We start from the raw sequence: 17,497 nt of genomic DNA, 5'->3' as shown, positions 1-17,497 counted from the left end.
CTGAGCATGACATTTGTGATTTGGTCCTCCCCAGGGGTTGAGTTTCGGAGCTTGATAAGGGCTGCTCTGAATTCAGCCTCCATAATGGGGGCGTCGAGGGAGGGTTGATCGGGGCCTACATAGTCGGGATATGATACAGCTTGGCCCACAGTGGTATAAGTTGATTGTAGTTGGCGTAACAGTGCTTGATGATTTTGACGATTTTTATGGGTAAGTCTTTTGAGTGTAAGCCGTGTTTGCTTTTTAGATTCAGTGGGGTCTATCATATGCCGTAGAAGATGCCAGGCCCTGGTGGAGGAGAGATTACCGCGTAATCCGTCACATAATTGGTGCCAGTTAGATTAACTGAGTGCGGCACTGTGCTCTTCTATTTGTTTCTGTAGTTGCGCTAATTTTAGCTTAAGTTTCCGATTTTGCTTCTGGGTTTTCCAGCGTGTGAGGATACTGTTCTGAGCTTGGAGTAGGTGCGCTAAGCGACTGTCTGCAACGGGAGTCTCGGGGGTGGCGTCTAATGTTTGCGTGAATGCCTGGACATCGTGTTTCAGCTCTGTCATCCATGTGTGGAGGTTAAATGGGGATTCTAATGTTTTGGCCTCTCTGTGTATCCCAGCTGGTAATTCGGACACGGTAGTTTTTAGCTTTTTTGGCGAAATCAAGCTGTATAGTTATGATATAATGATCACTGCCCAGGGCCTCATTTGTGTTTGTCCACACCGGTGTGGGAAGGTTGCGACCAAAAGTAAGATCTGGGCTTGTGTCGACAGTGACACTATTGCCAATTCTTGTAGGTGTGCTCAGATCATTATATATGGACAGGCCGTGCATCTGAAGGGTGTTGCGCAATTCCGCTCCTTTCTTGTTAGTGCGGGTGTACCCCCAGTCTACATGTGCGCAGTTGAAATCCCCTAATATAATGAGGGGGTTCCTTTTTGCAGCGTTGGAGGCGGCTTTAATTAGAGAGATTAAATCTGAGACCGGTTGCCTCGGAAGGAGGTAACAGTTGAGGATGAAGAGGGGATGAGAACTGTGAGTGGAGGGGATTAATTCTAGGAATGTGTGAGCTACCGGCGAGGTTAGTACATGACAAGGGTACAAAATGTTGGAGATACGTGGTAACCCTGGGGTTTGGAGTGGTGTCAGAGGGTACCAGAGCGTATCCTGGCAGCGATAAATTTGTGCCAGCATCCTGAAGTGCTACTATATCAGGGGGTGTGGAGGAAGCAGAGAGGAGCTGCTGCGGGGGGTCTCGTTTGCGACGAAACCCCCTGCAGTTCCATTGTAGGATGCTTAATTGGAGATTATTGCCCGTCAACTGGGCCATGCTGGAGGGTGGGGGTGGCGGAGGATGGGAGCAGCTATGGGGTTGCTAGCTGGGAGATGTGAAGACATTCCAGCAATTATTTGTGGAATTTGTTGGAGAATGGCAGTGGTTACTTGACTGATAATAGTTTCTGTAAGCTTGGTGATGGCGGCTTCAATGTAATTTTGAGTCTCAGCCAGAATACTGGCTTCGAGCTGTTGGGCAAAGGTTTGTAATTTAGAATCCATGTCTGGAATGTCTTCTGGTCTGCGTTTCTTTTGTGGAGGGGGTGTGGAGGGTTGGGGTGTAGGTGAATAGGTTTGGGGTGTTGGTGAAGGAGTGGGTGGAGAAACGGTAGGATGGATAGAATTAATGGCTGCCCTAAGATGCCTCACCTCTTCCCGCAGGAGAGCTATCTCTTCCTGCCGCTGTGAGGTTTGGGGTGTACTGGTGGGTTTGGTCCAGGCTCGCTGGCGATCTTGATGAGGCACTAGCGGTGAAAAGTCCTTTGGCGTGGGCACTGGTTGCTTGGGTTTCAGCGCGGTCTGTCTACGAGGTGGAGGGGTCCTGGCTTTGCACGAGCCGGTACCGGTAAGGTGGGAACCACCACAAAGAATGCAGCTTGGTGTGCATGGGGTCTCTTGAGGGGTGTGCTTCTCGCCACACCGCGGGCAGAGTCCAGCCTTCGGGAGAGGGCACACGTCGTACCTGTGTCCAGGCTTCCTGCAGTTTGTGCAGGCATCGGGGCTACCCTTGTATTTGGTGCAGCGGTGTACCACACACATATATTTAATTGTGTGAGGCACGGGACCTGAGGCAAAAGTTATTAAGATGGACGCTGTTTTCCCCATGCGTCGGGCCGCTATAATGTTAGCGTCCGGGTTTCTGTACTGTAAGTCAGTCAGGATTTGCGCTGGTGTTTAATTCCAGTAGGCCCGGGAAATGACGCCCTTGACTGCCGCTGGAGGGGCCGCGATGTACGCGGCTACCGGGTATTGTTGTCCAGCTAAGGTAATTTGTTGAATTTTGACCAATGCCAGAGCTGTTGCCTCCGCTACCGTCGCCACTGTGAAGGTGTTGTTGGTTGGGTGGATTCTTATGTGCAACTCACCAATCACTGATCAGCTGAGAGTCGAGTGAAGTGCCTGCAGGATACTGGGAGCCGGGATCTTCTCCAGGGAGAGGCCGCCTCGCGGGCGAAAGACGACTTTGATGGTTCCCGCCGGCAGTGCGGCGAGTTGCTTACTTCTATGGACGACGGCGCGCGTCATGCGTAGGAGCTGCGGCGTCTCCTTGAACGCGCTTCGGGTGTTCCCAGATGCAGCGTCCGGTGGCGCGTCGGCGTTGCTGGCGCTTGGTTTAGGTTGAACGGAGGCCGATACCGGGTGTTTTGGGGGCGAATTCGAATCCGTGGTCCGATTACGGTATGCATGGAGCACAGTTTTCCACTCACCAGGGTGGCAGTCCAAGGGGTTCAAGGTCTCTCCATCCACGGGCTCCTCCATGGTTGTTGGGGAGGGAGGAACGCGGCGCGCCGGCGAGGCTCGCCTCGATGAGGCGAGGCTTAGCGCAGCGGCGTGGCTGCCAGAGACATTTTCAACAGGTGGCTCACCGAGGTCATTGGGCACACCCAAAAGATGGTAGCGATTGGGGTCCGTGAACCTTCCAGGATCCGTTGAGGGCCTTGGTGGGTCCTTGAAAGGACTTAGCTGGGCACAGGAACCAGAAATTGGCGGAGCCGATAATAAACGCGTCCGCTCACTCGGGCCCCCTAGCGGCCGTTCTTTTTCCCCGGAACCAATTATTATTATTATTACTCGCCTTTTTCACTCGGTACGCGGTCCGGGCAGGCAAAAGACCGCCCCGACAGCTCAAGGTCGCTCAGAGCAGTGATGTTCACGTCACGTAGCACGCGGAGAGCGCTGACGCGCCCAGACTATCCGCTCGTCTGAACCCACCTTAAGCCCGCACTCAGCGATGTCGTCGCTCTTTATATGACGCCTGCGTGACCTTGAACGAACATAAATTGGCCGCCTAGGTCACGTGACCTTGTTACGTCATCACAACCTGCCCATAGGATTGCGAGCAAAAGGATTGCGCACCCTGACAGGTGGCAGTCAATGACTGGTCGCGAGAGAAAGCTCGGGAAGATCAACCTGGGTTTCACACGCCCCACCGGTGGCAGTACCTGTCATCGCAGGGTAACGGCGCATCGCTTAACGCCTGTACCTCTGCGCCAGGAGAAGTATGAGGACTGCCAGAGATCTGTCAATGTCAGGTCAATAATGACCAATTCCGCATATACGGGCATTTACCCGTTACGCTAAAGCGGCGTAGCTAAAGCGGCGTAGCGGAAATTGTCTTCTCCCGTTTTTCTTTTAACTGGGGTCATTTACTTTTGCCATGCATCGTTCTTTATGCTTCTTTTGTTTTACTTGAAAATGACTTCCGTAGAAAGGTAACATTCAGATTAATTTTGATGAAGTTCTCCACAACGCTAGAAATTTGCATCAAAACAGTCAATACGAAATTACGCGTCACACTGCGTCTGCAGTGCCGTAGTGGATATCAACGGCAGTATAACGCAAAAGAATAACGCGAAAGGGGCATAGCAAGAATAATTGGCGATCACTCAGAAAGGTCTTTGTCATGCAGTGAAGTTAGTTATGCTGATAGTGATGGAGTCGATGAAATTGTGCGGGAATCTTTCCCAAAACATTACTCTCATTGCAACAGTGAGAAACAGCGAAACACTCGACAGCGCATTTACTTTGCCCGATGAAATGTTCGCAAACGCCAAAAACTAGGCAACTACAAGATTATATTCAACTGTGCTCGGCCGGCGACCTTTATGATATGGAAATGTCGCGTGAAGCTTTGTTCCTCGGATATTTTGTTTTCAATGGAAATCGTTTCGTTTACAAGACTTCAGCGTTCGTGGAACATGTGCAAAATGGTGGTACTGAAAATCTATTTCTGACAGTTTGGGAAAGGGATAGCTTTGGTTGGGGTTCCTCTTCCGGGACTGCATTGATTCTCTGTTCTCGTGCTCTCTAGATAGCGAAAGTTGCTCCTGGTCTCCGAGGTTTGAGCTGGATAGAGCCTCCTCTCAACCCTCAGTCCTTGGCTGAACTGTTAGTTCGATTTCCAGGTTTTCTTGACATGCCCACACCATATGATATAGTCTGCCTTCTCCCCGCAGAACTGGCATTTTTCAAACGAAAGATGATGGGTCCATACCGTGTTGTCTGAACGGGTGAATAAAGGCTATGTTTGTAGTCGCCTGACCTTGCGACAGGGATTCGAACCGCCGATATATGCACATTCAATTGTATGCCTTTCCAGACTTTCGTGTCAATATTGTGATGCAACCGTTCTTTTTACAGCGTTCCGGGTGGTGTGATACACAGAAACTCTTAGAAAAGAGCTTTAATGGAGGTGAAACATTACGCGTAGACAATGCAACCAGGGAGATTAAGTTCAATAGTCTTAAGTGCCTCTGCCGAATGTTGTTTTTTTTGTCTTTGACCTTGAATACCTCAGAATGCGTTTTTTTATTCTGCCATTTTCGCAGATAATAGTTAATATGTACCCCATATAAAAATGTCCTATGGCCGGCTATGGGGTTTTGTCCAAAATAGCTATAAACATTTCCTATTTCTGCCTATAGCTGTATATACAGGCTGATATATTTTTCTATAGAGAGCTTAAGACAGTTGTATGGTTCCAAAGCTCTAGCTTTAGTGGCATAGACATTTCAATAGCGGGCAATAAACACCTTTGTGGGTGCTTATAGACGTTAATAAAAGGCCATAGACGGACATAGCTTTTTCCACAGACGCCCATAGGACGTTTTTGTATGGGACGTGGTAGTGATATTTCTATGGTAGCTTTATTCCAATCAACTAAAGCAAAAAAAAACCATGGGTCCGGGAAAATAAATTAAGAACCAGTAAATATTAGCTGAAAAACTGTATTCTACTTCAGTTATAAGAAAACAAAGTGGAGAATGAAATGCGGTCGCCGCAGCCACATTCCTTCCAATCTCGTTTTTTATTTTCGTGTACTTTTATGTATATATGTAGAACACCAAAAATTGTCGGATACATCGACATTCAAAAACTAGACATGACAGTAAGCATGTAAGGCGTTTCAATTATCGAGTTATGAGCATCTCTGCATAAGTCGTCATGTAAGTCCTGAACTTAGAGGTGGCAGCTTTGTCCCTGTGTGGCTCCGGAAAGCGGTCATCGCTTTCACCATCGTCAGTTTCGACAGTTTTATTAGGGCACTTCACGCATAGGCAACCATTTGCGGCTAAGCAATTAGTTACAAAAGCAAATCGCCACACGATTCAGCGCTGTTAGCAAGAGACCTTTAGCCTAAACGATTACTTATTTAGCCTGGTATTGTAAAGTTGCGCTCCCAGCTCTCCTAAATATTTTTCTTTGGCTGCTCAACAGCAGCCTCGCAGCAAAAGGAGCAGGAAAGTAGGTTTTAAGTCGCTGCGCGTTGACCCACCGCGGTGGCTCAGTGGCTAGGGCGCTCGGCTACTGATCCGGAGCACCCGGGTTTGAACCCGACCGCGGCGGCTGTGTTTTTATGGAGGCAAAAGGCTAAGGCGCCCGTGTGCTGTGCGATGTCAGTGCACGTTAAAGATCCCCAGGTGGTCGAAATTATACCGGAGCCCTCCACTACGGCACCTCTCTATTCCTTCGTTCTTTCTCTCCCTCCTTTACCCCTTCCCTTACGGCGCGGTTCGGGTGTCCAACGATATATGAGACAGATACTGCGCCATTTCATTTCCCCCAAAACCAGTTATTATTAATATTAGTCGCAGCGCTGTGTTTCGATGGAGGCGGAACGTAAAGGGGTATTCACACGGGCGATGTAATCTCTCCCTAAGTGAAGGCGGCTGCGTACACGTCACGCCTTCGAGAGTGCTCGAGGCGACGCAGGTTCCGGTTTTGCCCCGGTGGCAGCCGCCGACCGAGGAGGGGACCATTCGTTCGGCCTGTACGTTCAGTACCTGTCTTTCCAGGAGATGCGGCCTTCCGTGGCATTAGTGGTGTGCAGCCCACTCCCGTCTTTCGTTTTCGGCTGTTGCCCGCTCGGGTTTCTTTTTATGCGAAGCATACTAGCCGCACAACCGAGCTCTTCCTTGCTGCGCCACGCGCGGCCGCGTAGCTACCACTTGACCTACATCGGCGCACCACGTTATATGACGTCACAACAGCTGTGAAAGCTGGGGCTCAACTCGTGCGCTCGCTTGCGGACGCGCAGCCTGCGCCGGCGGCCTAACTCCCGCTCCTACCGCTAGGAGATACTGACGTCACGCAATGGTATAAAAGGCGACGCACTCGTTGAGTCAGTTGAGCAGCGAGATGTCGGCCAGGGAGAGGGCGGCTCGCCAGACCGCAAAGCGCAAGTTACCAAGAGCCACGGAAACGAGAGAAGAACGAGAAGTACGGCTTGCCAAGCGACGTATGCTTCGCATCCTAGCCTTAACCATGAGCTAAGCCAGGCCATTTCTTCTCATATCCCTTCCTATCGCGCATCTGTTGTTTCACCCTTCGTCTTTTTTTTTCGCCAGCACCCCGCAAGGGGGAATTGTTTTGGCTCCTTCCTTCCTTTTCGACCCCTGCCCCTCTGCCTCCACAGCCCGATCACTTCACTCGTCCCTCTCGGCTGCTCCCTGCTGACCGTGTAAATCATGAATCCAAGAGCAGGGGCGGGCTTGGGTGGATCGGTGACGTCCCTCACCTCCTCACCACATCCATCCGCGCCTATGTCCCCCGTGTGAATAGAATACCACTTCCTTTCTTCCTTCACTCCCTCCTTTCTCCCTTCCCTTACGGCGCGGTTCAGCGGTCCGCCGATATGAGAGACAGATTCTGCGCCACTTCCTTTCTACAAAAAACAATTATTATTATTAATAATTGGACACCACCGCCACGTACATGAAAGCGAGATTGAGGTCTCCACTGACCCACGGAGTCGGCTTCGTGCCTTTCCTTTCGAGAAAATGAACGGCCTTTGCAAAGTTGTCAAAGCCAATAAACTCTACGAACGCTGTCGGCTCACTTGTTTGTTCGGTTTGGGCGGGAAAGAAAAGCACCGTAACCGTCTCACATATCTCGGTGGACACCAGAACCACGCCGTAAAGGAAGAGATAAAGGCGCAAGGGAAAGAAGAAAGAGAAAACTGAAAGCTGGATTTTAAGGAAACGCGCGGCGCGGCGCTGCATAGCGGTGGAACACCTAGGGCTCGGTGCTACTAGTGGCGCATGTCCAGTAGAGAATAGGGAGCGAGAGAGAGAGAAATCTGCGGCAAGGCGCGCGCCGTGACGTCCTGTGCCTCCTCGAAGCACCGCCGCGGCGAAATCGCAAGTTCGCGGCCAGTAAAGCTTTCGCTGTAAAACGTTTCAAGCTTCGAGCAGGCTGCGTTCATCAGCTAAGTAGAGTGTGATGTCCTCTGCATTCGCAGAGACGCGTACTGCCTCAATGCCTGGAAATGACACACCTCTAATAAGAGAGTGGTGATTGCCAGGAGGAAAGACTCTAATGCTAAGACAAACAAAAGTGGGGAGAGCGGACAACCTTGACGGACGCTGCGGCCAACATCAAATGCGGTACTTTCCGAGCCATCGAGGAACAGAGTGCTTGGAATGTCTCTGCACATCTCTTAAATGAGAAGCACGAAACAAGGTGGGAATTCAAAAGCATCCAGTGTACCGTAAATATACTCATGCTCTAAAATGTCGAACGCCTTCTCTTGATCGAGGGTAGCAAGAAGACACTGTGCGTGCCGCCGTATAGTATACTCGAGGATATCTTGCGTTACGGAAGGGAAACTATGTATTTCACGACCCGGGATAGAGCAAACCTGGTGGCAGGAAATGAGGGACGGGAGAAGAGACCGCAGACGGCGAACGAGTAATTTTGATAATACTTTATAATCTGAATTTAGTGAAGTGATAGGGCGCCAATCTGCCGGACATGTTGAGAAAGGAGCCTTTTTAGGAATCAAGACAATGCGGCCTCCTTTAAATGAATCGGGAAATGCCGAGTGAAACAGAGTTTGAACACTTGCGTGAAAATGCGCCCTACAATATGCCAGAATTGCAAAAAAGAACTCCACAGGAAGACGATCTGGCCAAAGCGCTGAGCCTCGTTTCATGGAATCTAACACCTCCTTGATTTCACCTGGTGTTGGCAGAGCCATACGGCCATCATGAAGTTCAGCGGCAACCTGCGGCAAGCCTGCAAAAAATGGGTGTGCGGAAACGTCATCGCGATCAACCAGGAGCGACTGAGCAATAACCCGGAATTGGAAGAAAAACGCGCAGAAATTCCTGCCAACTGGCTGGGCCGCACCCCTGGCGGAAGATGTAAAAGCAGGGGCACCTTGAAGCACCAAACCGAAGCACCTCAGGACGAGCAGTTTAACTGCGCCGACAACGCCATGCTGCGGCTGTCAAAAAGGATGATCGTAAAAGACGCTGGAGACGCTCCGAAAGCTCCTCTTTCCATGCTCACACAAGCGACGATGGCGATGGAGTGCGCTGAGCTATATGCAACTTCGCCGTCACTACACGCGCCTCAGCTGAGACGCGAGCCCTAAGGGCTCGACCAGACGCGGTGCAATGGTGACGCCACTCCTCCTTCAGACGGTCCTAGTCACCAGGCACGGCCCCAACAACAAAAAAACGCAAGGTCCGCGTTAGTCCTTCTCTCGTGCTGGCGTCGTGAAGGATGCGCACATCCAAACGACACGGTCTGTGAGGAGACGCTGCAGCCGCCGGAACCCCGAGTGACAGAAGAAAGGGGCGATGGTCTGATATGTATACCGGCGAGGATGGCAGCGTCATTACGTTAGCAGCACACAATGTCCTCCAAAGGCCCGTTGGTACATACGCACTGTCTAACCTGCTCGATGATAATCCACGACGCCAAGTCCACACCAAGACACCGCCATACAGGAGCTCATAAGCGTCTATAAGCATAAACTGGTTGACTAGGTGGCGCAAACCGCGCACATTCCAGCCTGGCCTACCCCTACCAGGACCCTGCACATCATCGACCGTATCGAGCACGGAGTTTAAATCGCCCAACATCACAATGTTACGTCCTCCAAGAAAATACATATCTAGATCTTTAGAAAATGAGTTTACCAAATTAGAATGCGCAGGTACGTAGATGCAAAGAATTCTCAGGCGAGGTGCGTTAAACGTGCAGTCGAACGCAAGCACGCGTCCAAGCGCATCGTAGGTAACGTGATGGTCTCGCAGGGGGATGCGGTTCAAAACAAGAACGCCAACGCCTCTAGAAAGCGTGCTGGCGTACGAAAAGAAAGCATCGATCGAAGCCAAACCTACGGCCAACGACCCAACCCTCCTCCCCATTCCTCGATCTCTTCACCGAGAGCTGGTCATCAAGCCACTGCCAAAAAATATGCACCCCTCCCACCATGAGCAGCGCCGCAGAGCCCGTGCGAAGGCACTCCACCGAGTGTACGGCTCCGAGCCGGACGCCGTATGGGTAGACGCCGCCTGCACGGGTGACGAAGCAACCGCTGCCGTGGTGGACTGCTCTTCATCCGCCCTCCTCACACTACCTCTCCCCCCTGACACCACCCTAGAGGCTGCAGAGGAAGCCGCCATCGCAATTGCCATCACCCGCACGAAGCCCAGTACATTTTAACAGACTCTAAAACATAAATTCTAAATTTTGCGCGAGGCCGAGTCCACGTCCCTGCTTTTGGCATACTGGGCTCGCCCGATGCACCCCCACCCCGCCATGTAGAGCTTATATGGGTGCCTGCGCACTCCGGGAATCCCGGAAACGAGGCCGCCAACCTTTTAGCCCGAGGTTCTTTAAACCGGGTTCAGGTGGAGTTAAACTTCCCTGCTCTCCTTCGGATGGGGACGGCTTTTAGCGGTACGAAGAGTACTTCAGGTCTTCGTCCGGCGACACGTTGCCGGTTGGGGCAGCAGTTCCAACTTCTCAAAGCAAAACTTATTTATTAAAGACGTGATTGAAATACAAGGTGGTGATGACAAGGCAGTTTAAAGAAAAGGCTGATAAAGAAAGGCTGTTTAAAAAAGGCTGTTAAAAACGGCCGAGCTTGAGACTCGGCGCGCTCGTCCCAAGTCGTCGTTTTCCGCGGGTTTTAACCTCTTCGATAATTGGGCGGAGCTTGAGTAATCTAGCTCTCGCCCAATTTGGACCAATAGCAAAGCAAACGCATCGTATGTACTAGTGGGCGGAGCCCAGGGCTCGCCGGTCCGAGCCCAGTGGAATGCGCAGCTCTCACCCTAAGCGGGCGCCACGCCTCGACGTACATTCCTCGATTCCCCCCCCCCCCCTCCCCGGGCATGATCGCTCCTGGTAACAGGTGCGGGGGGGCATTGTCCCCGAGGACTGCCCGTGGACTGTCCCGAGCCCAGTGGAATGCGCAGCTCGCTGCATGCGACTTCGATCCACCGGTTGCCACGCGTCGGGACAGAAAGGATTAGTGCCGCCTTTCACCTTAAGCGCGGGCGTCACGCGTCGACTTACATTCCTCAATCCCCCCCCCCCCTTCCCCGGGCATGATCGCTCCTGGTAACAGGTGCGTGGGGGGGGGGGGGAGCATCGGCCCCGTGGGCTTCCACTTAACACCTCCCCACCAAGAATGTGGGGGGGACACTTGCTGTACAAACAACATACCGAAGCCCACAATAGCACAAAGCATCCGGCCTTCAAAACATACAAAACGCGCGAAAGCACAAGTACCAGCACAAAAAAAAAAAACAGAGGGGCACTTCACACCCTACTTACAATAGCGAAAAGAGTACTAAAAAAAATTGCCTTCATGCATGCAGATATCTCAGTTACAGGAAGACAAGCATAAATGAAAACCTCTCGTAAAAGCATTACAAAAATCGCACAAGCAACGGCATGTAAATAAATACTGAATGAAGAAACATTCAATCAATGCATAGCTTTCATGAAGTTGCATATACACCGCAACCCGATCCAAATGAGGGCAATACAGACATTGTGACGCGGCGCTATTCGCCAGACATGGATTATATGTCCTCAGAAAGGAAAAAAGTTCGCAAAATACAGAATAAGCCCACTGGCATGAGCCTGTCCAACCATCTTCAGTGTCTTTTTAGCAGTAAACTGCTCATGTTCCCCCACTCTCACCCCCTGCCTCGTTGTGTGCTCGAGCCACAAGTACATCTTTACACCTATCGCCACCCGGCAGAGTGAGTTAAGGCTGGGATCTTTGGGCATTTGTCTTTATCCACCAGGATCGAACACGTGGCCCGATGGGATAAAACTGGAGATTACTTGATGCAGCGTGCACCATTCTGGCATTTGTCCTGCTTTCCGGTTGCATTGCTCATCTTCTACCTCGGTGGAGCCGCCGACAGTCTGCGCATATGGGGCGCAAGCTTCCGCGAACGGCTCTAAATGCTCATATCGAGAGAGCCTTTTAGAATGTGGCATGATCGGCTCATTGCACTCATCATCACCGGCCTCTAGGTTTGCGACCCGCCAGTTGCCCAGACCCGTAATGAGATCGCAGCATGGGTCGCGGTTCGCCGCTGTAAGCGGCATTGTAACTTTGCTTCTCTCAGGGCGTGGAGCAATTTTACCGTCGTCGCTGCTGGGACTCCACTCATCTTCCGCCCAACTTATCGCCGCGTTAGACGAGTTTTCCGGCTCCAAACAGTCGCGATTACCCACCTGTGGGGCTGGCTTCTCCAACGCAGCTGTGAATGATGCGCATGCTGTTTGCACGCACACGCCGCTTTCGCCAAACGCTGTCTGGCCTACTGGCGCTTCTGCTGGCAACAACGTGTCACACTGGGCAACCCGTCCGGCAAGGCAGTCCGTGCCGTTTCGCTCATCAGCGCCATTAGCCTTACTATCCACATGCTCGGCTGCTTCGCAATATTCGGCCTGCATGGTCTGATCGCTGGTCGAATTTTTCCCGGGCACGTGCGCAGAGCCAACCTCCGCACTAGGGATCAAGGGGTGTTGGTGTGTGTCAACACTGGTGGTTGACTGCACAACGTGCGGCTCCTCGACTCTACTGATCGCTGCACCGTCTGGAGGAACCTGATTCTCCTCCTGACTGTCCTGAATAGGCACCGAATGAATGCCGCTATCCTCTTTAATCGCCGTATCGATCAGCGTTTGATCAGCGTCGTTTGCGATGATAGTGCATGACTGTGTCTGTGCCGTCTTCAACGGTACACGCGCCGCTCTCCGTGAGCGTTCCTCCTCCTCAATTCTCTTCCTCTCCTGCCATAGCTTCTCTTCGGCTACCGCTAACTGGCGCTTGATCTTTTGGATAATAGCGTCGCCTCGCTCCTTTTCCATGGCCCGCTCGGCCTCTGACATTTCTGCGCGCTCAGAGCCATACTCGTAGTCGTATCCACCTACCCAGCCTATTGTGACCATTGTGCCTTGTTTAAGTCCAACCCCGCGGCTCAAGCACTCCCGAGGCAAGTAAAGTGAGAATGGGGAAACTCACTCCGTTGTCGGACCGTCGATCCTGGCATTCGCTTCGTGGCAGCAGCAGGTCACGTGCTGAGTCGCAGACGTGTAAGTGGCCGGAATCCAGAGCTCACCGCAGGCCTATCGCGTCCTCCAGGCCTGCAATGTCGCCAGCCGCAGGTGCCACCCTTTTTGAGCCGCCAACCGAAGGTGCCGAAGAAGTCGCAGCGCTTCGCTCCGTCGGTCCACTTCTCTCCCTCCTCGTCACTGCCTTGGAGTCTTGACTCCCAAGGCTTCTCGCAAGAATATGGTCTCGGACCTTGGTCCCCGGGGCTTCTCACCAAGATATTGCTCCGTCAATCTTCTGGTGGGTACTGCCTCCAACCGCTCTGCAGGAAGCCGCTCAGACGATCCTGGTCACGGCACCAGTTAAACTTTCCTGTCCTCCTACTGATAGGAACGGCTTTTAGCGGTACGAAGAGTACTTCAGGTCTTCGTCCGGCGACACGTTGCCGGTTGGGGCAGCAGTTCCAACTTCTCAAAGCAAAACTTATTGATTAAAAACGTGATTGAAATACAAGGTGGTGATGACAAGGCAGTTTAAAGGAAAGGCTGATAAAGAAAGACTGCTTAAAAAAGGCTGTTAAAAACGGCCGAGCTTGAGACTCGGCGCGCTCGTCCCAAGTCGTCGTTTTCCGCGGGTTTTAACCTCTTCGATAATTGGGCGGAGCTTGAGTAATCTAGCTCTCGCCCAATTTGGACCAATAGCAAAGCAAACGCATCGTATGTACTAGTGGGCGGAGCCCTGGGCTCGCCGGTCCGAGCCCAGTGGAATGCGCAGCTCTCACCCTAAGCGGGCGTCACGCCTCGACGTACATTCCTCGATTCCCCCCCCCCCTCCCCGGGCATGATCGCTCCTGGTAACAGGTGCGGGGGGGGGGGGGGGGGGCATTGTCCCCGTGGACTGTCCCGAGCCCAGTGGAATGCGCAGCTCGCTGCATGCGCCTTCGATCCACCGGTTGCCACGCGTCGGGACAGAAAGGATTAGTGCCACCTTTCACCTTAAGCGCGGGCGTCACGCGTCGACGTACATTCCTCGATCCCCCCCCCCTTCCCCGGGCATGATCGCTCCTGGTAACAGGTGCGTGAGGGGGGGGGGGCATCGGCCCCGTGGGCTTCCACTTAACAGCCAACCTTTTAGCCCGAGGTTCTTTAAACCGGGTTCAGGTGGCCTCGGATCGGGGATTCGCGAGGGAGCGAATGCACTCGTTCAGCGAGATGACGCAGGCCTACAGAGCCTCGCGCCAGCTCTACCCCCGCCCCACCCCTCCCTAGATAACAAACACGCAACACTCTGGCGCAAACTACAGACACAAACACTCCCCTCACCCCTGACCCTAGCCCATTATCACCCCACCTTCCCCACTCCTGCCTGCACCTTGTGCCCAGAGAGAGAGCGGGCCGCGTTGCGAGAGCGTGCGGACGCGTTTCGCATGAGCTCCGAGGATTACGGCTACCACCCGCGGAATAGCCCTCGACTGGCTGCTGAAACCTTTACTAACGCCTGCAGGACATCGTCCGGACCACGAGGACGACCGGTGTTTGCGTGCAAGTGTTCGTGTGCCTATTTTTCGACGCATTTTGCGTCGACCACGTTTTTTTCCGCCGCTAGGCCTAATAGGCCTAGCACGAGTACGGCCGCCTGGCGGTAACCACTCCCGCCGACCTCGGCTCCCCGGAGAGAGCTGACACGCCTGCAACATGGAAGTCACCGTCGAGGGTGAACCGATCACAGAACATGATTTGAACGACGGAACATGGACCTCCATGGCACTCAAGAACCAGCAACGATTCCGCCGGCGCGGCGTTGACAAAGAAGACGGACGCTCGGCGCCGGGCCGAACCGCCATTGGGACGCCCGGCGTTGGGGACGAGGCCGCCGCCATTACTGGCGCCCAATGCTACGCGAAGAAAGGCAAGCCCATTGACTCTACCCATAGGAAGCCTAGGCCTCCCCATAGAATAAGGCGACCCCCGATCCCGAGGCTACCGGCAGAGCATTACAAAATTGTAATCAGACCGCAGTGTCCCCTTGACCTTCCCACCCATGGCGGAGCGCTACTGCTCGAAGCGTTTCGTCAAGCCGCCAAGATTACCGACGACAACACCCTTACCGAAGATATTCTTCAGAAACACCCAGTAAACCACACCTTCACGATAAGCACGCCCAACGAGAAACGTGCGAACGCTTACCTCAACCTGCAAGCGTTCGTCATGGGGGAAAAGCAGTACCCCATCAAAGCTTACGCGCCTTCCCCGGATCTCTCGGTAAAAGGCCTCATCCACAACGAGTATTGTGGCGAAACGGACGCGCAGCTTGTTCGTAACTACAACACCTACAACCCCGACTGGACTATCCTATCGGCAAGACGGTATGGGAGAACAAATCATATAATCATTACGGTAGCCGGAACGGAGCTCCCCCGACTACTCCGATACCCCGGCACAAGACATAAAGTGGTCCTCTTTCTCAACCGTGTAGAGGCCTGCTTCAACTGCCGCAAGACAGGGCACCGACAAGACGTCTGCCCACAAACAAAACGAACCCGCTGCGTCAGGTGCGGAGAAGAGCACCCCCCACCACCTGAGAGACAACCACCAACCTGCGTCCCCGTTTGCATCGTCTGCATGGGGGCGCACAGAACCGGGAGCACCAGCTGTAAGTTCAAATTCGTCAAGCAGTAAGCCACCCAGAAACCCGACCTGGCCAGGAACGCCGACCAAAACGCCGGGCAGAGCGACACCTTCGGACGCCAATCGAGGGACAGAACCCGACAAAAAGAGACGCTGACCCTAGGCGACGAGAGGGAGGAGTCATTCCCGCCGCTGCCACGAAGTAGAAGCAAGTCTGCTACACGACGCAGCCAGTCACAAGACCTTCGACAGGACCTACCATCGTCCAGCCGGAAGCGGGACCCCAAGAACCCCTGGACAAAGCCAGAAGAAAAGGCTCTCAAGTGGCATTAAGATCCGGAGAAGCAGGCACTTCGCTATCAGGTGAGGGAGCAAGCCATTTTAATAGAACGCATGCAGTCCCAGATCAGTGAGCTAGGCAGTAAACTCGCGAGCCTCACGCAAACTTAACGCCACATTGAAAGCGCGACAACCGCTAATAACAGGTCTCAATCCCTCCCTCCTTCCAAAGATGCGGGTATGGACATAGAACAACCGAAGGCTCAAAAAAGATAGGCCCCAAAAGACCAGCAAGAGGCCCAAAATCCCAAGAAACGAATTGAAACAGACGCGGCGTCCCAACCGACGTCAACTTTCGCTGTTAAAGCCAAGCTAGCTCTCCAGCAGAATGAGAGGGTCAACAAACTGGAAGCCCGAGCAGATAGGCTAGACGCGACATGCGCAGATATCGCCAAGAACCTACAACAGACCAGAGAAGAAATGATGGACGCCATCAAGGCCTTACAAGCCCAAGTGAGCGCAATAGCGAGCGCCGTTACGCAGCTGACAGTGCCCCAACATGGCAGCTCGTAATCAAGATATCATCTGGCAATGGAACTGTAGAGGTGTTCGAGGCAAAAAATCCAATCTGCAGCTTTATATTCAAAACTTAGAAGTCAAACCGGACATTATTACGATCCGAGAACCGATGGGACCCGTTAGTTTACCAAGATACAAAACCATATCACAAAAAAACATACCACACAAAGCAGCAATGACAGCCACGCTTGTGGGTAACCAACTCACGGCCATTCAACATGAATTCGACGATTCTCAAGCGGACTACACGCTCACCGAAATTATTCCCACCAGAAAGAGGCAGGGGAGCCTATACGTTCTTAACCTATACAGCTACCCAAAAGATCAATCCAGAGAAATCCCGGCATTACTAGAGTCCACCACGAAATTAGCCAAGAATGGGCAGCTAGTGATTACGGGTGACTTCAACGCGCCACACGTAGAGTGGGGATACCAGAAGTCAAGCAAGAAAGGCAACATCCTCTGGAACAAAATCCAAGGATTAGGACTCTCGCTACTAAACGATCCTAGCACAGCGACCAGAACTGGCAACAGCGTTAGCCGAGACACCACCCCGGACCTCACGCTAGCCAGGAATGAGCAGAACCTCGCCTGGCGAAACACAGGCACAGATCTAAACAGCGACCACTACATCCTGGCCATTACCCTTCACACCGAGATTCGGAAGAAGGGCTGGAAGGTAACGAAATTTACAGACTGGGAAAAATTTCGGAAAAAACGGGAGCAAACGGCCCCGACTGAAATCGAAGACATCCAAGATTGGGTTAAATCAATATGTAAGGATGTAGAGTCGCACACAAGCGAAATAACAACAGACGCCGCACAACCTAACCTCGATTCAAGATTGGCACACATGTGGGAGGCAAAAAATAGTCTTATGAAGAGGTGGAAGAGACAGCGACTCAACAAAAGGCTACGAAGTCGAATCGCCCAACTCGAAAGAGAAATTGAACAATATGCGATAGAACTTACCCGGCAAAATGATATTAAACCTGTGACAGCCTGAACGGACAACTGGGTAGTAAGAGGGCGTGGCACCTGCTCCGCCACCTTCTCGACCCCACACAGTCCAAGTCGGCTGCGCAAGGACAGCTCGCTAAAGTCATCCATCAACACCCCGGGGACGAACACTACTTCTTGGACCTCCTCA

The 17,497-nt window shown here is 52.6% G+C and overlaps 1 protein-coding gene across 1 annotated transcript in view; it reads left to right on the top strand.

Annotated features, from left to right (window-relative positions):
• LOC144122124 (uncharacterized) overlaps positions 1 to 17,497 on the top strand; it is a 133,965-nt gene that overhangs the window by 94,909 nt on the left and 21,559 nt on the right. The window lies entirely within an intron of this gene.

This window comes from Amblyomma americanum, chromosome 2 (genome assembly GCF_052857255.1).
Source record: "Amblyomma americanum isolate KBUSLIRL-KWMA chromosome 2, ASM5285725v1, whole genome shotgun sequence".
NCBI lineage: Eukaryota > Metazoa > Arthropoda > Arachnida > Ixodida > Ixodidae > Amblyomma > Amblyomma americanum.
Note: the sequence above shows the minus strand (reverse complement) of the source record. Positions and strands in the feature narration are given on the sequence as shown.